The sequence below is a fragment of the Eulemur rufifrons genome, chromosome 30 (genome assembly GCF_041146395.1).
Source record: "Eulemur rufifrons isolate Redbay chromosome 30, OSU_ERuf_1, whole genome shotgun sequence".
NCBI classification, from domain to species: Eukaryota; Metazoa; Chordata; class Mammalia; order Primates; family Lemuridae; genus Eulemur; species Eulemur rufifrons.
In genome coordinates, this window is record NC_091012.1 from 47219416 (window position 1) to 47243389 (window position 23974).

The following is a 23974-nucleotide window of genomic DNA, read 5'->3' on the forward strand; positions in this document are numbered from 1 at the left end:
TTTTCCCTTTGCCTCATATCCTTACCAACACTGGATATTGTATCATATTTTTATTTTTGACAATCTGTTGGATAAGGCACATTATTGTTGTTTTAATTTGCATTTCCTCGTTTAATAACCAGACCATTATATGGATAATAAAAACGAAACCAAAAAGTGACAGTGATTACCCATGTCATACAGGTAATTAAGAATAAGAACAAGGATTCAAAGTTTGAGTTAATGAAATGAGATATGTCACTCATCTTAAAACCCAATAAAACAACTTTTATATCATAAGCATTCAGTAAATATAAAGGAAATACATGTCTTACATCTATGTAAGTTTTAAACAATGCACTGTAAATATATTCTACAGCTGAAGGATAATCTGAGGAAAAAATGGTTGAGATGAGGAAAGGACTAATTGTGTATTTCATTGCTTTTACATAAAATCTATCTTGTTGAGTACAATTTTATTAATCATCAGAGCTGCTACTGTCAAACAAGCATGCATTATTTCTTAATTCCCTTTCCATTGACAGTTAAACAACAGAATGTTAGAACCTGAAAGGATAAATATGCACTGTGAATTCAATACTATATTTTGGGTGGCTAATACATAATTGCCACCCAATTATATATTTGTCATGCTTTCAAAATATATAATAGAAAACGTCTATTTTTGAACAATAATGATAGGAAGACATTTGTAGATTAAAAATTCACCTATTGAAGTAAAAGTCACAGGTTTCCTTGTTATTTCTGCAATATGATAATAGCATGAAGATTGTGTGTTAATTGTATTTTACTATGCCAAAATAAATATTGACACTTTTATTAAACAATAAAATAAGCATGGCAGGCATTAAAATTATAATGATAACAATTGACATTTTCAAACCTGGAGTGAGTACAGTTCTTATGTCAATGAATCCCATATTTAATTGAATATTGGCAGAGATTGAAGGGAAATCCTATATGTTGCTCCTATATATTGGGAATATATAGGGAACTGCTATATATTAGGAATATATATGTTCGTATATATTGGGAAACAAGCTTAAGTGTATATACAGGTATCAAGCTGATTGCTAGACTTATAACAGGGCTTACGTCATTCTAGACTCCCCCTTCTTTGTTAGCCCCCAAATCATCAAGCCAGTAATGTATAATCTAAGATGCCTCTCAGATTTTTCACCTCAGGTTATCTCCACTACTAGTGTCTTAGTTCTGATTCTCAAATTCTCAAACTGGAATTATGCAACAATTCCCTAATGTGGATATCTGTCTACAGCCTCATTCTTTACCAATCCATATTTTACTGTCAGTATTTATCTTCCTAGGTCCTCTTTTGTGCTATCCAGTACAGTAGCCACTAGTGGCATTTGGCTAAAAAAATTAAAATTAAATAAAATTAAAAATTCATCACAGTTCCTCAGCCACATTATCCACATTTAATGTGCTTAATAGTCAGTATCACAGCCAAGCTAGTTGCCTTAACACTAATACTACTTGATTGCAACTGTTTCCCTTTTCCACTGGCTTTGTGTTGAGATTTTGGCTTTTTATATGTTTTCCACAGAATGATGCTTACATCAATATCACCCTGATTATCATACTGTATTGTAAATATCCTCAAAAACAGATTAGGGGTGTGGAGTTGAAGTGAGTTTCATACATGATCTTTCCATCATCAGTGCTTAATTAAGTGCCTCCAATACAGCAGGTGCTCAATATATGTTGTTCCAATTATTATATATTCATAAATGGATGGTTATAACTGTGGGGCTATAAAATTAAAAAGAAAAACAGTAAGCTTATAAGGCAAAAACTCCAAAATTGGACTACAAGGAATAAAAGAAAGGGATGAATGTAGATACATACCATGTTTTTGAATGAGAAGACCCAATATCAGATACATCAGTTTTCCTCCAAAATGATTTTAAGGATTATTAAATTGTAATGCAAGCCCCAGAGGTATTTTGTGGAAAATTCACAAAGTGAATTAAGTTCAGCTGAAATTGGGTAATAAAAAATAGCTGATCTTATTTGCAAGGGAAAATGTTGAGAAGAATTATTTAGAAACAGGAGATCATCAACATCATCTGAAGGACTTTTTCAAATAATATATTCTCATTACACCCCATCTAAACTTGTGACAACAAAGGCCAAGTGGAAAACCTAGATTTCAGATCTTGTTAAGGGGTAATGAGGAACTTCAACAAATCTTCCAGGGTGGTGTCAGAGTAGGCCAACCCGCCTGCAAAGTTAATGGACACTGAATTTCTACCTCCACCCTTCAGTAATGAGGTGCCTCCCCACCCTTCTGGGGTGGTGTGAGCAAAGACTTTCACCTTTGACCTGCAATAATAAGGCCATCCCTTCAATGTCAATGGACATCATATGCGGAGCCAGAATTCTCATGCCCCAGGCAGTAACAAGGAATTCCCCCACTCTAGTGTCAATGGAGGCCAGATGGGGAACCTGAATTTCTACCTCCATTTGTCAGTAATGAAGGATGCTCCCCTCTTCCCCTGCTGGAGTAGTATCAGAAAAGCCCAACTAAGTAGAAAGTTTAAATAAGATCCAGAATCTCATAACATAATATTAAAATGTCCAAGTGTCAATCAAAAATCACTCATGATACCAAGAACCAGAATAATCTCAAATTAAGTGAAAAACTAAAATCAATAGAAGCCAACATTAAGATGCCAGAGATGCTAGAAATATCTGATAAAAATTTTAAAGCAGCCATAAAAATGCTTTAATGAGCAATCGTGAGCATGCTTGAAACAAATGAAAAACTAGAAATCCTCAGAAAAAAATAGGAAGTTTCAACAAAAAATAGAATATATAAAGAAGAAACAAATGGAAATTTTAGAACTGAGAAACACAATAACTAAAATGAAAAGCTCAGTGGATAAGCTCAACTGCATTATGGATGAGACAGAGGAAATCATCAGTGAATTGGAAGAAAAAACAAAAGAAATTAAGAATTTGAACAGCACCGAGAAAATAAATATTAAAAAATGAAGTGTCTCTCAGGAACCTGTGAGAGTATAACAAAAGATCTAACTTTCATGTCATTGGAGTCCCAGAAGAGGGCAATGGGGAAAAAGTATTTGAAGAAAAAATGCCTAAAAATATTTCTAATTTGTCAAGAGGCTGAGTGAATCCCAAACAGAATGAATCCAAAGATATTCACACCAAGACTCATTGTAATTATACCTCTGAAAATTAAATACAAAGAAACAATCTTGAAAGAAGCCAGAGAAAACAACCCCTTGCGTATGGGTGTATACATACATAATGAGTGCGATGCGCACCGTCTAGGGGATGGACACACTGGAAGCTCTGATTGGGGGATTGGGAGGGAGGGCAAGGGCAATATAAGTAACCTAAACTTTTGTACACCCATAATATGCTGAAATAAAAAAAGAATTAAAATGACAGTAGATCTCTCATTAGAAACTGTAGAAACCAGAAGTAAATGGTGCAATACTTTTCAGGTGATGATAAAAAGAAAAAAAAAGGAAAGAACTGTGAACCCAGAATCCTATACTCAGTGAAAATATCCTTTAGTAATGAAGGAGAAATCAAGACATTTTCAGATGAGGAAAAACTATAAGATCTGTCACCAAAAAGCTTGATTTTAAAGAATGTAAAAGAATGGCTAAAGGAAGATTGCTAAATAAAAATGAAACATTATAATAAAATAAGGAACCTAGAACACCAAGATGGACTAAAAATATCAGAAAATAAAATAGGATTTCTATCTCCTTTTGGGTTTTGAAAATTATATTTGATGTTTGAAGCAAAAATTACAGCACTGTCTGATGTTGTTCTAAATGTATTTAGAGGAAATATTTAAGACAATTATATTATAAATTGGGAGAGTAAAAAGACATAAAGTGTGATAAGGTTTCTACATATCATTCAAACACACACACATATGTATCCTCCAAGGATACATAGCAATCCTAAAAGGGTATAAATATGTAAACCAACAGAATTACAAATTTTAGGAAGCAAGAACTGATAAAATTGAAAGAGGAAATAGACAAATTCACAATTATGGTTGGAAGATTTATCACCCCTCTCCTGGCAATTGATACAACATCTAAAGAGAGATTAGAAAGAGTATAGAATAACTCAATAATACTATCATCTAACAGAATCTAATTGACATTTATGGAACACTCCACCCAACAAGAGCAAAGTGTACATTTTTTTTACAGGTTTCTGTGAAATATATGCCAGATAGATTATATTCTGGGACAAAACAGAGAACTAAACAAATATAAAAATTTGAAATCATACCGAGTGTATTTTCTGAACGTAATACAATATAACTAAAAATCAATAACAATAATAATAGGTAAATCTCCAGACACTTGGAACTAAACAACACGTTTAAATAATGCATATGTCTAAGAGGAAGTCTCAAAGAGTAATGAAATATACAATGAACTGAATTAAAATGAAAGTACAAATATTGAAATTTGTAAGAAATTAATAGTGCTAAATGCTCACATTAAAAAAGAGGCAAAGGCGGTGATGTCACCAAGATGACTAGCATCTCCTGGCACTCCTTCCTCCCCACAAAAGTGACCAAAACAACAAATAAACACCTACATTTCCATTGGAGTGACTGAGATACTATACTGGAGAGCACCAGGGAAGCAGTGAAATCCCTGTGATGTATCAAAGCCAGGATAACACTATAGAGAAAGGAACAAGGCATTCTGCCTCTGCCTCACTGTCTCCCCTGCTGCTATTGGCTCAGAGTTAGAGAAGACTTCTTCTTACACAGAAAAGGTAAGCAGGAGACCCCAGGCGTCCCCATTGCCACCATAAAAATAGCAATTTTTGAGGCAGGAGAGTGCCCCTGTCCTCACAGATCCTCAAACCAGTCTGGGGAATAGCTGAGAGTTCACATAGATGTGTTGCTTCAGAGTAGGAGTCCACCTTGAGCACTCTTACCCTGGCAAACTAAGCTGCTATAGCACAGTGACATCTTGAAACTGAACCCACTGCTCGAGTGTGTCCTGCCCTGGGGGCCAGTAGCAACTGACTGTCTCCATCCCTGAGGCCCCACCATCATTATACCATGTTCACAGAGATTCCTGCAGCACCCTGACCCCAGCTGCCCAGAGTTTAGACCAGATAGAATGACTGAGACCCTGGCATCCAAAACCATGTGTTCCTCAGGGAACACGCAGACTTGCAGAGCAGGGAAGCTGCCAAACACACTGACTGCCTCCATACACATGCAACCCATGCCAAACAGCCAGCCAACCAACTGAGCCCACATATGCCTACAGCCTGCATGACAGCTGCTCTTGCAGCAGCCCCACCCACTACGGACCACTACAGTACCCAAACTACAGGACCACTACTGTGCCCACATGTACCCAAACGTGCCCAGCTGTATCCTGACAGCTGCTTTGGTGGCAGCACTCTCTCCCCGGAAAGACTGCTGCAAGGCTACCTGGCATTGCTATGAATCCACCTGGCCTGAGAGCCAGTTTGGCAGTTTCCTGCCCAATGAACAGACCAATTCAAGGCCACATTGGTGCCCATGTATGCCTGTACCTGACCCTACAGATGCCCTGCCAGCAGCTCTGCCTTCCTCCCACCCCTCAATAAACCACCACAAGGCTGCCAAGAACTGTCATGCCTGTGCCCAGCCCAACAGCCTTTCCAGTGGTTGTCCAACTCACCAGACAGACTGCCAGAGGACCACATGGCACTGCTATGCCTGGGACTAGCCCAACATCCAGTCTGCTGGCAGCCTTGCTTCCCTGAAGACACAGTTGCACAGGCTGTTGGCCCTCTGTGCCCACACACACTCAGCCCAACAACCAGCCTGGTGCCTCCACCCCTGGCAAAACCATGCCACCACCATCACAAACTACTACAGCATAGATAACTGAGATGATAGTAGACATCATTGGTGAGGATTACAGCTGAAGAAACTTTACAGAAACAGCAGTGCTGAGTCAACTCAGAACCAAAGCCAATGCACCCATACCCAACTGACACACTAGGACTCATCTACAGGAAAAAGTCTCTCCCTATGAAGCTACTCCATAAAATTGGAACAAGCAACTATTCCACTAGATGCACAGACATCAATGTAGGGGCACAAAAAAACATGAAAAAACAAGAAAACATGACACCCTAAAAGGATCTCTATAAGTCATTAGTAACAGATTCCAAAGAAAAGAACATTTACAACCAACATGACTGAAAAGGAAATCAAAATGATAATCTTAAGGAAACTCAGTGAGATACAAGAGAACATAGACAATTCAATGAAATCAGGAAAAAAATTCATGATCTGAATGAGAAATTCAACACAGAGATAGAGATAGAAAAGAACTAAACAGAAATTTTTCAGCTAAATAATTCAATTAATGAAATAAAAAATACAACTAATAACTTTAATAAGAAAAAAATCAATCAGAAGAAAAAATTTCTGAACTTGAAGACATGTCTTTTGCAATAACTCAGTTTGAGGAAATAAAGCTTAGAATGTTTACAGCAGCACAATTCATAATTGCAAAGATGTGGAAACAACCCAAGTGCCCATAAATACATGAGTGGATTAATAAAATGTGGGGTGTATATATATATATATATATATATATATATATCATGAAGTTCTTCTCAGCCACAACACATAATGGTGATCTAGCACCTCTTGTATCCTCTTGTGTTATCTTGGATAGAGCTGGAGCCCATTCTACTAAGTGAAGTATAACAAGAACAGAAAAACAAGCACCACACGTACTCACCATCAAATTGTTATTAACTGACTTAACTGACCAACACTTACATGCACATATAGTAGTAACATTCATAAGGTGTAGGGCAGGTGGGAGGGGGAAGGAGGAGATAGGTATAGTCACACCTAATGGGTGCAGTGTGCGCTGTCTGGGGGATGGACACACTTGAAGCTCTGACTTTGGTGGGGCAAAGGCAATAATATATGTAACTTAAACATTTATACCCTTGTAATATGCTAAAATAATAGAAAAAAGCCTATGGAACTTATGGGACACCATTAAGCAAACAAATGTTTGCATTATAGGATTTCCAGAGGGAAAAGAGATGGAGAAAGGCAGAGAAAACCTATTTAACAAAATAATAGTGGAAAATATCCCAAGTATTGGGAGAGATATGGAAATTCAGATTCAGGAAGTTCAAAAGTTACCAATTAGATTCAACCCCAAAACATCCTCTCTGAGGGACATTATAATCAAACTGTCAAAAGTCAAAGACAAAGAAGGAATTCTAAAAGCTGCAGGAAAAAAAGCATCAAGTCACATATAAAAGAATGCACATTGTGTATTAGGAAATTTCTCAGCAGAAACCTTGTAGGCTAGGAGAAATATATTCAAAGTGCTGGAAAAAAAAAACCCATAATCCAAGAATACCATATCCCCCAAAGCTATCTTTCAGAAATGAAGAAGAAATAAAGACCTTCCCTGACAAGCAAAATCCGTCATTACCAACCACTCAGCCAGCATTACAAGAAATGCTCAAGAGAGTGGAATGCTAAGGGAGTGGACATGAAAGGATGATAATTACTGTCATGAAAATGCATAAAAGTTTAAAATTCACCAGTAGAAAGAAATTCATAAATCAAACTCATAATACCCCAGTGATGTAATGGTATTTTGTAAAATTGCTCAATCTTACAGTATAAAGAATTAAAGTCAAAATGATCAAAAGCAACAACAGCTATCATTAGCAGGTAAGAAACACGCAACAGATAAAGAAGTAAATTAAGGCAACAAAAATATAAATTGTGGGGAGGAGGGAAGAAGACTAGAGTATTTATATGTAACTCAAGTTAAGTGGCTATCAGCTTAAAAGAGGCATACTTAGATCAAATAGACTTTTAGTCAAAAACCGTAAATGAAAGACAGAACAAGTGATTATATAATAATAAAGAGATCAATTCAACAAGAGGATAAAACATTTGGAAATATGATCATTTCAATAAATGCAGAAAAAGTATTTGAAAAAATTCAACATTGATTGTTGGCTAAAAATAAATAATTACATATTAGGTATAGAAGTTAGGTATCTGACTACCATAAAGGCCGTAGATGACAAACTTACAGCTAATATCATGCTAAATGGGAACCACAAAAGACCCTGAATAGCCAAAGAAATCCTGAGCAAAGTAAACAAAGCTGGGGAGGCATCACACTATTTGACTTCAAAATACTACTAAGCTATAATAACCAAAATAGCATGGAACTAGCATAAAAATGGATAGTCCAATGGAACAGAATAGAGAACACAAAAATAAATTCATGTACCCACAGAAACTGAGTTTTGACAATGGCACCAGGAAAGAGACAGTCTGTTTATTAAATGGTAGTGGGAAAACTAGATATTGACATGCAGAAGAATGAGACTAGACCCCTCCCACTCCCACCATATGCAAAAATTATCTCAAAATGTATTAAAGACTTAAATGTAAAATCTGGAACTATCAAACTACTAGAAGAAAACATAGGGTAAATGCTTCACAACATTGGTCTGGGCAAGTATTTTATTTTTTATTTTTATTCATTTTTGGCAAGTATTGTATATAATACCTAAAAAACACAGGCAATAAAAGCAAAAATAGGCAAAAGGAATTACATAAAACTAAAAAATTTTGTACAATAAGGGAAACTACTAATGGAGTGAAGAGAAAATTGGGAAAAATATTTCTAAATTATATATCTGACGAGGGCATGATGTCCAAAATATATAAGGAACTTTAACAACTCAACAGCAAAATAACAACAACAAATAACCAGATTAAAAAATGGGAAAAAGAACAAAGATTTTTCAAAATGAAATATGCAATAGGCCAACAATTATATGAAAAAAATACTCAACATCTCTAATCATTAGGAAAAAGCAAATAAAAACCACAAAGGGACACCACTTCATCCCAGACAGAATGACTATTATCAAAAAAGAAAAAAAAGAAAAGAAAAGAAAGGTTAAAAAGAAAACAAAGGTTGTAAAGAATGTGGCAAAAAGGGAACACTTACACACCATTGGTGGGATTGTACACTAGTATAGTCATTATGTAAAAAAATATGGAAGTTCATCAAAAAACAGAAAAAATAGAATTACCATATGATCCAGCAATCCTACTACTGGGTATATATCCAAAAAAATGAAATCAATCTGCCAAAGAGATATCTGCTTCCCATATTTATTGTAGCACTATCCACAATAGCCAACATTTCAAATTAACCTAAGTGTACAATAATGAATTAATGAACAAAATTTGGTAAATATACACAATGGAATATTATTCAGCCATAGAAAATGAAATACTGTCATTTGCAACAACATGTATTAACCTGGAAGACATCATGTGAAGTAAAATAAGCCAGACACAAAAATACCTCATGATTTCACTCATATGACATCAAAAAAAGTTGATATGAAAATAGAAAAAGCAAACAGCAAAACAGTGGTTACCAAGATCAGAAAGAGTAGGGGGAATGGGAGCATGAGGGGAGGCTGGTCAATAAGTACAAATTTACAATTTGATAGGAAGAATAAATTTTGGTGTTCTATTACACAGTAGGGTGGCTATGGTTAACAGCAAAACATTGTATATTACAAAATAGCTGGAATATAGGCTTTTAAATGTGCTCAACACAAAGAAGTGATAAATACATGAGGTTATGGATATGCTAACTACCCTGATTTGATCATTATATAACATAGGTACGTATCAAGATATCAAATTGCATCCTATAAATAGGTACAATTATAATGTGCCAATTAAAAAATAAAAAGAAAATTTCAAATCAATAATCTAAGCATCCACCTCAAGAATCTAGAAAAAAAGAAAAATATACCCAAATAAAGCAAAAAAGAGAATGACAAAAATAAATGCATAAACCTACAGAATTGAAAACAAGAAAATAATAGAGAAAATTAATAAAATAAAGATTTAATTATTTAAAAATATCAATAACATTGCAAATCATTAGCAAGTCTGACAAGAAACAAAAATATATATTATCAATATCAGGAATGAAAATAAATCAGTACAGATTCTGACATCATCAAAGGATTATAAAGGAAAACTATAAACATCTCTGCATACATCTGCAAACATCTCTGAAAAATTAGGCAAAAAACCCATTCCTTGAGAAACAAAACAACCACAACTCACTCAATGTGAAATATATTAACTTTAGTATTTTAATTATAATTATTAATCAACTTTAATTGGTAATTCAGAAACTCCCTACAAAAATCAGGCAGGTCTAGATGATTTCAGTGGAGAAATCCATCAAACATTTGAAGAAGAATTAACAACAATTTCTAATTCATTTTATTTATTGGAACTTTACAAATCTTGATACCAAAACCAAAGAGCACAAGAAAACTACAGACCAATATCCTTCATTAATATAGAGTAAAAATCCTTAACAAATATAAGTAAACAGAATTCAATAATGTACAAAAATTAATTATTTACCACTACCAAAAGAAATTTGGTCCAGTTATGCACGACTGGCACAATATTAAAAAGATAATTTATGTAATCCATAATATTAAAAGCCTGAGGAAAAAAATCGCACCAACATATCAACCAATGTAGAAAAAGCATTTGACAAAATTCAATTCCCATTCATGATACTCTTATAAAAATAGGAATAAAGGAAAACTTCTTTAACTTGTTTGAGAGTATTCATACAAAAACCCTACATTGAACATTGTACTTAATGATAAAAAAATGAATATTTTTCTCCTAAGATCATGGATGAAGCAAAGTTGTCCTCTCTCACAATTCTCATTCAACTTAGTGTTGAAAGTCCTAGACAGTGTTGTGAGATAAGAAAAGGAAATGAATGGCATATAAACCATAAAAGAAGAAATAAAACTGTCCTTATTTAGAGATGACATGATTGCCCATATATAAAACTTCAAGGTGAGCATTGTAGGAGGGAAAGGACATGCCTCAAATCATGGTTTGGGTGTGGCAAAGTCATAAAATGTAACCAAAATGTGTGTAACCCCATAATATCCTGAAATTAAAAAAGTAATAAAAAAATAAAACTTCAAGGAATCTGCAAAAACACTCAGAATTCAGAGGTAATTTCAACAGGATTGTAGGATATAAGAAAAGGATGCAAAAATCAGTTTTATTTCCATGTGCTACCAATGAACATGTAGAAACTGAAATTAAAAATACAATCTGACTTACTATTGCTCAAAAAGTGAAATACTTAGGTGTAAATCTAACAAAACAAGTACAGAAGTTGTATGTGGAGATTTACACAATGGTGATGAAAGAAAGAAGATCTAAATAAATGCAGAGACACACTGTCCTAGTTTGGTTGTGCTGCTATTACAAATTACCACAGACTGAGTAATTTATACACAATAGAAATTTGTCCCAATTCTGGAGGCTGGGATGTCTAAAATCAAGACACTACCTGGTGAGGGCCCTCTGATTCCAAGATGGTGCCTTGTTGCTGCATCTTCTAGAGTGGAGAAATGCTGTGTCCTCAAATGATGGAAGAGACAGAAGGGGTGAAAATGGTGAACGTCCTCTACCAAGCCCTTTTAAAATAAGAAGGGCAGCTAATCCCATGCATGGAAGTGGGGCCCTCATGATTTCATCACTGCCCAAAGGCCACACTTCTCAACATCATTGCACTGGGGATAAAATTTCAACATGAATTTTGGAGAGGATAAAAACATTCAAACCATATCACATGCTATGACCAACAATTGTTAGAATCAACATAGGAAAGATGTCAAGTCTCCCCAAAGTGATATGCAAGTTTGATATAATTCTTATCAAAATATCAGCAATTGTTTTTCATAGGTTTCTGACTTCAAGGCTTATTGTATGGATATAATGATAAAGTCTGTGCTATTGGTGGAGAGTTTGACAAATATTTCAATAAAACAGAATAGGGGACCCTGAAATAGATCTGCACAAATATGTCCATCTGAATTTTTTTCTTTTTGCTTATTTGTATCTTGATTGTTTAACAATATGTATTTATTGTGTAATAAATGTAGGACTAAGTGTTTATTAAAAAAATAAAGTCCTTGAGAACTCTCCACTGCCTTGTGAATTAAGTGAAAACTCCCAGAACTGTTACTGAAGGTTTTCCACAATGTGTCCCCAAACTACGCTTTCAGTTTTATGGTCTACCATTTCCCTTATTTTTTTTTATTTCAGCATATTATGGGGGTACAAAAGTTTACATTACGTATATTGCCCATGTCCTCCACCCCCAAATCAAAGCTTCATGCATGTCCATCCCCTAGACAGTGCACATCATACTCATTATGTATGTATACACCCATTCCCTTCCCCCACTCCCTGCCACATCTGCCTGACACCCGATTAATGTTGTTCCTAAATGTGCTCTTAGGTGATGATCAGTGAAACCAATTTGATGGTGAGTACATGTCATGCTTGTTTGTCCATTCTTGGGATAGTTCACTTAGTAGAATGGGTTCCAGCTCTATCCAGGAAAATACAAGAGGTGCTAGATCACCATTGTTTCTTAAAGCTGAGTAGTACTCCATGGTATACATATACCACATTTTATTAATCCACTCATGTATTGATGGGCACTTAGGTTGTTTCTGATTTTTGACAGAAGTGCAAAAGCAATCCAACGGAGGAAAGATATTTTTCAACATGTGGTGCTGGAGAAATTGGATATCTATAGGCCAAAAAAGAAAATGAATCTCTACGTAAGTGTCATACCTTATATAAAAATTAACTTAAATGAATCACAGACTTAACTATAAAATGTAAAACTACAAAACATTTAGCAAAATACATAGGGGAAATTTTTTTGAATCTAGGGCTACGCAAAGATTTCACAGAGACTTGACTCCAAAAGCTCATGCATCTAAAAGGAAAAATTGATAAATTGGTCTTCAACAAATTTAAAACATTTGCTTTGTGAAAGACCATTGTAAAAGGCTGAAAAGACAAGTTAAAAGACTGGGGAAAATATAATAATATAATATAATAACAAACCACATATTGGATAGTGGACTAGTATCTAGAATATTTACAGAACTCTCAAAACTTAAAAAAGTAAACAATCCAATCAAAATATAAGAAAAAGACAAGAGTCTTTTCACTGAAGACATACAGATGGTAAATAATCACATGAAAAAATGTCCAACCCCATTAACCATAAGGGAAATGCAAATTAAAAACAAATGAGATATCATGACACACCTAATACAATGACTAAAATAAAAAGTAGTGACAACATCAAATGCTGGCAAGAATGGAGAGAAACTGAATCATTCATAAAATCCTAGTGGGAATAAACAATGTTATGATCACTTCAGAAAAGAGTTTGGCAGTTTCTTGCAAAGCTTTTTTGAGAACTGTCTATTCAGGTATTTTGCCCATTTTTAAATTGGATTATTTGGTTTTTATGCTATTGAGTTTTTGAGTTCCTTATATATCTTGGTATTAATCCCTTGTCAAATGCATAGTTTGCAAATATAGTTAATCTTTGAATAGCATGAGTTTGAACTGCATAGGTCAACTTATATGAAATTTTAACAAAATAAACACATTGGGGCTGGCTTACGCCTGTAATCCTAGAACTTTGGGAGTCTGAGGCAGGAAGATTTCTTGAGGTCAGGAGTTTGGGAACAGCCTGAGCAAGAGTGAGACCCCATCTCTGCCAAAAAATAGAAAAATTAGCCTGGCTTGGTGGCATGCCTGTAGTCCCAGTTACTCGGGAGGCTGAGGCAAGAGGATCTTTCGAGCCCACAAGTTTGAGGTGGCAGTGAGCTATGATGGATGGCACTGCACTCTAGCCCAGGTGATAGAGCAAGACCCTGTCTCAAAAATAAATAAATAAGTAAACAAACAAATGAATAAATAAACAAACAAATGAATAAATAAGTAAACAAACAAATGAATAAATAAATTGGAAACATTTTAGAGATTTGCAACAACTTGAAAAAACTTGCAAACTGTGCAGCCTAGAAATATATAAAAAAGAAAAAGTTAAGTGTGTCATAAATGCATAAAATATATGCAGATATAAGTCTATTTTATAATTTACTACCATAAAATATACACAAATCTAGTATAAAAAGTTGAAATTTACAAAACGTACCACACAAACACTTAAAGACTGTACATAGTACCATTCACAGTCGTGGAAAGAAATGTAAACAAATGTAAAGATGCAGTATTAAATTATAACAACACAAAATTAACTATAGTGCATACTGTACTACTGTAATAATTTTGTAGCCATTTCCTGTTGCTATTGTGGTGAGTTAAAGTGCTGCAACTATTTGCTTAAAATGCTGTCTGATGCCAATTATCTGCACATGAGCAGTTTGTCCAGTAAATTGTGTATTGCCATAAAAAGTAATCTCTCACAGTTCTTGCCTACTTTTTATCATGTTTAGTGCAAAACCTTAAACAACACTATGGGACCCATACAAAGTGCCACTAGTTATGTTGGAGTGCTCCCAAGAAGCAGAGAAACATCATGACATCACAATATAAAGTTGAATTGCTTGATATGTACCAGCTATTGAGTTCTGTAGCTGCAGTTTCCTCCACTTCAGACAGATGACTCATCTTGTAAAAAGGTGATGCAAACTTATGGTACCGATAAATAGAGTACAGTACTATAAATGTATTTTATCTTCCTTATGATTTTCCAAATAACATTTGCTTTTCTTGAGCTTACTTTATTATAAGAATACAGTATATAATACACATAATATACAATATATGTTAATTGACTGTTCATGTTACCAGTAAGGCTTCTAGTCAACAGCAGGCTATTAGTAGTTACATTGTGAGGGAGTCAGAGTTTACACATAGATATTTGACTTTGTGGGGTTAGCACTCCTAACCCCCACATTATTCAAATATCAATTGTATCTTCTCCCATTCAGTATGCATTTCTTTACCCTGTTATGCCATTACCACATTGTTTTTGTTTACAATACGTTTATAATATATTTTGAAATCTGGGGGTGTAATAACTCTAGCTTTGTGCTTTTTGGTTAAGATTACTTTGGCTATTTTTAGGGTCTTTTGTGGTTCCATACAAATTTTATGGTTGTTCTTTCTATTTTTGTGAAAAGAGACATTAGAATTTTATAGGGTTTGCATTAAATCTGAAGATCACTTTGAGTAAATGGACATTTTAGCAATATTCATTCTTCCAATCCATGAATTTAGTATATCTTTCCATTTATTTGTATCATCTCCAATATATTTCATCAATATTTTATAGAGTTCAATATATAGATCTTTCACCTCCCTGGTTAAATTTATTCTTAAGTATTTTATTGTTTTGATATTATTATAAATTAGATTGTTTTCTTAATTTCTTTTTTAGTTAATTTATTGTTAGTGTTATATAGCAGAGTGATGGCTTGTAACTCTCAGAATTAAGTTATATAAAGCTCAATCTTTGCAGACTGCAGGGTGAGCAACTCTGCTGGTCTTGAAAAATAAGCTGCTATGGTATGAACTGCTTATGGAGACGACCAAGTGATGAGGTACTGTGGACAGTTTCTAGGAGCTGATAGCCTCAGTCCACAAACTACAAAGAACTCAATCATGCCAACATTATGGTGTGTTTTGAAGAGGATACAAGCTCCAGATAGAAATACATCCTGGCTGACGACTACATTGCAACTTTGTGAGATCCTTAGCAAAGGACCCAAACTAGCCATGTCCAGAATATTGTCCCATGGAAACTGCCAGTTAATAAATGTGTGTTGTATTAAGCCAGTAAGCTTATTTTGATTTGTTGCACAGCAATAAATAATATAGGAAAAATCTAACAGTGAATATTGTCAATAATTAAAGAACTCTTATTAAGAAAAAGACAAATGTTACAAAATAGAAAAATGACCAAAGTACATATACTGGTATTAACAAAAGAAAGAATATATATAGATAATTAGCATATGAAAATATCCATCCTAATTAATAATCTGGTAAATGTAAAATAATGAGGTAGTGCTTTTGGGTCTAACAAGTTGCTGAATATTTTTAACTTCAATGCATAAAATGATCATTCTCATATACATCTTGAGCAAGTGAAACATATGTCACCTTTACAGAGGGAAATTTTGCAATATACATCACACCATGTCTACTTCTGTATCTTAAGGAAATAGCTAAAAGTTGTGTAAAAATTATATACAAATATTGGCATTCACAAAGTGGAAAGGGCTGTTGAATTCCATAGTTAATTTGAGATGAAAAGAGTCAAAGTTTTCTGCTGGTCCTAGAAATGGACTATGTAAAATTATTTGAAGAATTATGAAAAAAATTCAAAATAATTCATGAGTAACTTTGCATTGTATTTGAAAAGATTCCAAAGTATTCATTCCACTGGGAATAGAATCTCCAATATATCTTTTTTAAAAAAAAACTTTTTACTGGGAAGGATGACATATGAAGCCATTCATGTTTAGAGTGAATGGGATCTTCATCTAAAACACAGAACTCATAAAACAATTTGAGTGGATTTTTTATCAATCTTTTCAATGTTAGTACAGGACCAGAATTGTTATAAATGCACAGAGAATAAGTTATTTCTTTACATACAAGGGATGCCTTAGGGCATTAGTATTTAATTCTTTCTCCAGAACCCCATTAATAAAAGGTAGCAGACATTGATATGAAAAGCACAGAATGGGTCCTTAATAACCAGATACAGCCAGCAGGTAAATTTGAATAGAGGAAAAAGTAGGAGGGAGAGATTCAGGACTTGGGACATTATCTGGGGGAATTGGACCTATGTAATTAGCTCTATTATGAAGCCCTAAGCAACAAGAGGAAACTAGGCACCATCATTCATTCGTTTGACAAATATTCGTTTACTACACAAATTCTGATAGGGATTGAGCACAATGAAGATAATAAAACATAGTCCCTGTGCTCAAAAAGTTCACAATAATTATTACTAAGCAATTATTAAGTAAAACTGCATAATTTCTAAATAAAAGTAATTATTAATGTTAAATGGTTTATATTTGTTTTCTATTTCACATAATAAATTATTATAAATTTAACACCTTATTATGACGTCCATTTCTTATCTCTCAGTTCTGTGGGTCAGAAGCCTAGGCACATGTTAGCTGGGTCCTTTGCTTAAGCTTTCACCAAGCTGAAATCAAGGTGTTGGTTGACCTGTGTTTTCATGTGGATATCAAGATCCTCTTCAAAGATCATTCAGGTTTTTGGAAAAGTTAAATCCCTTGTATTTGTAGGGCTAAGGTTCATTTTCTTGCTGGCTGTCAGCCAGGGGTTACTCTTAGCTACTAGAGGCCACTCTAGGGTCCTCACAACAGGGTCCCTTCTACACGCCTGCTCATACTCTTACACTTACAACCTCTAACTCCAGGAAGGACCCAGTGCATTTTAAAGGCTTATCTGATTAGGACAGGCCACCTAAGATAATCCCTCTTTTGATTAATTCAAATTTGACTGAGTAGTAACCTAATACCAGGAGTGATGTGCCATCATATTCATAAGCCTCGTCCATACTCAGGAGAAAAGGATTACACAGGTCATATACACCAGAAGGTGAGAATCTTGGAGTCTATCTTAGAATTCTGCCCAATATAGTAATATAAAAATATTAATAAATTAAATATTGAGAACTACAGATCAGAGGGAATGAAACACTGCTTAGGGCAGGAATGATAAAGTAGAAGACTTACCTGCCACACTCTTTTGCCTGTGGCAGAACTCCTTTGCTAATGGCCCCAGGCACTTTCTCACTGAACTGGAATACGGTTTAACAATCTATTTGTAACTAAACAAGTTGAACCTGTTTTTCTCAATATTATCCCAGGGGAATTAGAGAAGTCATCCCAGAGGACTTGAAGTTTGTGCCTCTAAGAATGAATAAAAAATCAATATGTGAAAAAACAGAGGAAGGACATTTCAGGCAGAAAGAATTGTATGCTCAAGAATATAAAGATACAGCAATACATGTGATTTTTAGAGTAGAATAAATAATTTCATGTGTCTGGATGGTAAGGTATAAGTACAAGAGATAAAGTGGGAAATATAGCATGGTCCAGACTATAAAGAAATTAATAAATTGTGCTAGTGATTCTATCCTATGGATAGGATGACCATATAATATATTACCTAAATTGGAACACTTTTGAGAATGAAAGGTAGAATTATTAATGATAATGCTAGGACTACAGGTATAAACTGGGCTTGCCCCAAGCAAACCCTACCTATAGCCAACAACAAACCAAGGAAGGATTTTAATCTAGAGAGTGACCTTGAACAAGGGCACTTAATAGAAGGTGAGTGGGAAATCAAAGCCCCATTTTATCTAAATGCAGTTTCCCTTTAGGCTGGTCATGCTGATAATTGCACCAATTTGTTAGATGGCCCCTGCTTTTATTGAAGGTTTTCTCTAAATTTTTGGTAATCATAGTGAGAATTGTGCCAGCTATTTCAGATTATTACTGAATTAATTTTGGATGATGTGAAAAGGCATGCCTACTCTCTTACCATATTTAGGGAATCATGAGGGTGCATTCAATGGAAAATTCAAAGGCAAGATGACTGTAAACTTCTCAAATATATGTTCGAAAATTTTAATATAGAATCCAGGCCATGTTTTATTAATTGCTACAATAAATACAGATTTATTTTTTAAAAACCCTCAATTCTGTGATGCTGCTATTTTCTATGTCATTTTGTGAAAACATAAGCTGAATAAATAGCTCAAGGCATATAAAAATTCAGCAGGAAGAATGTTGTTCCTCTGAGTAAATACCCTTTAATGAAATGAACTCAGTTGTGGTGATGTAATTTTGGATTCAGCCATGTAAAGTAGACACATGATTTCAAACTACTCTAAGGTTTTTGATCTGGATGACAATTGGAAGTTTGGTCTTTCCCAATCTCATCATCTGGGATGACATTATGTGGTTAAATATGACTTAAATTCACTATGTAAATTTGGTAGAGACCATTTCATAATGTAAGCCACTAACAATGGAATAAATTCTAGCTTATTTATACACTAGGGCATGGTAGCTCAGTTTATGATTATATTTACACTTCATAAATCACTATCAGAAGCAAAGAGAAAAAATGGATATCTATTTTTTTTTTAGATTCCCATGGGTCTTCATTTAATTTTGAATGAAATAGAGAAGATATTTTATCAATGGAAACAATAAAATAGTTTCAAAACTCATGTATGGGTTCTGTGGTTGAGTGGCAGTTGCGGTGGTGGGTGAAAAACACCAGGGGAAAACCCTCCTGACCATCGTTTCAGGAGGACTGAGGGAACCCTTCTCAAGAGCTTTAATGGCATTGGGTCCTGCCTTCGTGCTGAGGAGGACTTGTTCCCAAGATCAGGCCTGAAATAGATAAGCACCAGGTCTTGTTCTGGAGAAACAAAAAGAGAAGCAAGGCAGCCTCTAGTGGCTTTAGTACATGTTGCATTTACCTGTGAAATGATAATCCTAAATAATTTACTGGCAGAGGGGAAAAAAATGACACCAATTGACACCCCCTGTCCGGAGCTGCTTTGCAAGTGTGGTGAAAGAGCCCTGAATAACATATTAGCAGCTCTCCCCTAGCTGCAGATCAAGCAACCTCTGAAGTATACACTCTTAGGCTCGCCACTACCTGTTGCTCTTCTCACCCCATCTAAAGTGGTAACAGGGCTCAAGTAACCCTTGGGAGTGGCATGACATTCCTTAAAGACTGAGGCACTTATATATCCCATTTGGGGGTTTAGAGCTCATTGCAAAGGTATTGGAATACCTTGATAACTGACTCCTCCACGTAAGCTACAAGCAACAAAAGAGAGGGTAACCTCATAGCCCAACACAGTGTCTTCCACCTCAAACTAGTGGTCAGCAGTGAAGTCACACACACAAGAGTGATCCAACTCTTGTGAGTCTAAGCAAGGGATCCAAACTCACTAATCTCCTTAAGCAGGCAGTGAAGACAACAGGTCAGAGATAACACAATAGGCTAAAACACCTCTAAGACAATAAAGGACCAGATCGCATCTCCCCAGCATCATCAAAGAATGTCCCTTTGGGGACCCAGAATTAAGTCCATAAACCAGTCCCAGCACCCCCAGTCCTTGAAAACATAGCCTGATGAGAAAGAATCAGTGAAAGAACACAGGAAATATGAAAGATCAGAGAGAAAATCACCTCCAAAAGAAAATATTCGATCTCCATCAATAGATACCAACTTACATGATATAAGTAAACTGACAAGGAAGAATTATGAAAATGGATTGTAAGAAAACTTGATGAAATTGAAGAGAAAATAGAATCCCAACATAAAGAAACCACAAGAACAATTCAGGAATGAATGAAAAATTCTCTAAAGAAATTGAAATACTGGAGAAGAAAAGATGGCGGAGTGGAGGTAACCTCCTGGATTCCTGCTCCCAGAGAGGAAGGCATAGATCTCAACCTGCTACATGTGAGTGGATTGCTCCCCCTCAAGAACAGCATTGGGAAGCCACGGAGAATCAGCATGGGACACAAAAAGTGAGAAAAAGAAAAGGTGAATGGGAGATAAGATCGTGAAAATCTGGAGAGTGTGAGACAAACAATAGAGAGTAGAGCATGGGATGGCTGTGCCTGCCTCGCCAGCGAGTGAGGTGGGATGAGTCCCACAGGAGAATGTCTTGCTTGCCCACTGACCTCCACACCCACTCAGACAGGGATCTGCCTAAAGTCGGTGCAAACTCACCATGGGAGACGTGGGACTCTGTGGAAAGGAGACATTAACAGGAAGCATCTTGAACTCCCAAGCTCTTTGTCAGGACTACACTTGGCAGGGGAGGGCCTGGTCTGGGCTACTGCTGGAGCCAGTTAGGAGACAGGTAAATTGCCTCTACCACTCAGAGGGTCTTGATTGACAGAGGTGAAAACTAATTAGGGGACTCTAATCTGGAAACTGCTGCGGGCTATTAGGCCCACTCAGGGTGGATCAGAAAGAGCGAGAGCTCATGCTGATCAGGCGTGAGATTGTGGGAGGGTGACATAAAAGAGACAAGGGGGCATCCTGATGACACAGCCCTCCCCCCCCGACCAGGCACCTGCCAACCCCTGAACAATCACCCCCAGTGCTGGCGATCTGCAAGCAGGCAGTCACAATTTTGGGGATCCACAGCCTAGCTGCTGCGGTGTGATAGGATGTCGGGTGGCTCCCCTCCCCCAGCCCAGGGACTCTGGCTAAGAGCTCTGCCCTTGTGAAACCTATGGCCAATGGTCCTATTTTGATGTGTGAACTCTGAATGCTCCCCCAGTCGTGAGAGACTAGCATGTGGACCTTGCAGGCATTGGGGCAGGGCAGACCATTGCCCATGGGATCTGCAGCCACTGGGGCGCTGGGGGAACAGTGGCACCACCCTCTCCCCATAGCCAACATCTTTCATGTGGAAAGTGGTAGACACCACCTCTGGAGAGGGAGAGACAAGAAAAAGCCACTTTCTCTCTGCAACCAGTGTGAATCTTGGCTGCAGATCAAAAGTCGTCAGCCCAGTGACTTAACTCGTTAGATCGGTTTTAGGTCAAATCAATACTCTGGGGCTGGACCCACCAGGAGCAGCCCCCCAACTGTGGTAGAAGAACCCTGAACAACACATAAGTGTCTCCCCCTAGTGACAAAGGAATCAACACACCTAGGCTTTTAGGCAGCCTACAAACAGAGCACAAGGCATGTTACTTTCCAGATGAAAGCTGAAAGGAGGGAAGAAACCATTGATCCAGATGGGAAGGGCTCAGCAAAAGAACTCTGGAAGTATAAAGAATCAAATGGAAAACACACCCCCAAAGAGGAACACCAGCTCTCTAGCAATGGGCATTAACCAATTTCAGAACACTAAAATGTCACAGGAAGAATTTCAAACTTGGATTGTAAGAAAACTGAATGATATGCAAGAAAAAAATGGATAATCAGCACAAAGAAACCACACAAAAAATCTAGGACTTGGAAGAAAAATTCACCAAAGAAATTGAAATATTAAAGAAAAATCAAACCGAACTCCTAGAAATGAATTTATTCAGGGAACTACAAAACATGGTGGAAAGCCTCAAGAGCAGGTTATATCAAACAGAAGAAAGAATCTCAGAGATTGAAGATAACACCTTCCAATTAAATAAGTCAGTCACAGAGATAGAGCAAAGGAATAAGAGAAAAGACCAGAGTCTGTAAGAAATGTGGGATTATGTGAGGAAGCCTAACAGGAGAGTTATGGGCATTTCTGAGGGTGAAGAAGATAATACGCAAGGGTTGGATAAGCTATTTGAAGGTATAATTGAGGAAAATTTCCCAGGCCTTGCTAAAACTCTAGATATACAGGTACAAGAAGCTCAAAGGACCCCTGGGAGATTCATTGCAAATAGGAAGACACCACATCATGCAGTCACTAGACTGACCAAAATATCCACTAAAGAGGCCCTTCTTCAAGCTATAAGGAGAAACAAACAACTAACATAAAAAAGAAAGCCCATACAAGCAAGCAAGAAGGGACTGGGGCCCCATTCTCACTCTTCTGAAACAGAATAATACCCAGCCTAGAATCTTGTACCCAGCAAAGCTAAATTTTGTATACAAAGGAGAAATTAAGACATTCTTAGATAAACAAAGACTGAGGGAATTCACCAAGACAAGACCAGCCCTCCAAAAAGTACTCAAAACAGAGTTGCACAAGGCCCAGCACAAGAAAGATCAACAAATGTAAAACTACTCAAGAGCTAAAGATCAAAGGCCATATACCACAATGGCTCAAGAGAGAAAACAAAGCAAAGAAGTTCTACCCAACAGGATGAACAGAAATCTGCCCCACCTATCTGTTCTCTCAATAAATGTGAATGGCTTGAATTCCCCACTCAAGAGACATAGGCTGGCCCAATGGATAAAAAAATACAAGCCAAGTATCTGCTGTCTCCAGGAAACTCATCCAACCTGCAAAGATGCATTTAGACTGAAATTAAAAGGGTGGAAATTGATATTTCAAGCAAACGGAAGCCAAAAGAAGGCTGGCATGGCAGTTTTAATCTCAGATAACTTAGTTTTGAAATCAACAAAAGTAATGAAAGACAAAGATGGTCACTATATACTGGTGAAGGGTGCAGTTCAACAAGAAGGCATAACTATACTTAATATGTATGCACCCAACTTAGGTGCACCCAGATTCATAAAGCAAACCCTACTTGATCTAAACCAAATGATAAACAGCAACACCATAATGACCGGAGACTTCAACACCCCACTGACAGCACAGGACAGATCCTCCAAACAGAAAATTAACAAAGAAATAATGGACTTAAACAGAACTCTAGAATTAATGAGCCTGACTGACATTTACAGGATGGTCTATCAAAATCCACTAAATGTACGTTCTTCTCATCAGCTCATGGGACATTCTCTAAGATTGACCATATCCTAGGACTACACAAAGCATGTTTTAAAAAATTTAAAAAAAAATAGAAATTATACCATGTATCTTCTCAGATCACAGTGGAATAAAAGTAGAAATTAACCTTAACAGAAATTCTCATTTCTACTCAAGGTCATGGAACCTAAATAACCTTCTCCTGAATGATTATTTTATAACTGAAGAAATCAAGACAGAACCCAAAAGATTCTTTGAACTAAATGACAAAGAAGATACAAGTTATCAAAATCTGTGGGACACAGCTAAAGCAGTCCTGAGAGGAAAATTTATTTTCATAAATGCGTATATCAAAAAGACAGAAAACTTACAAATAGACAACCTAATGAATAGACTCAAAGAGCTGGAGAAACAAGAACAGACTGATCCCAAACTCAGCAGAAGAAGAGAAATCAATAAGATCAAATCAGAACTAAATGAAATAGACAATAGTAAAACAATATGGGAGACTAATAAAACAAAAAGTTGGTTCTTTGAAAAGATAAAAAAAATTGACA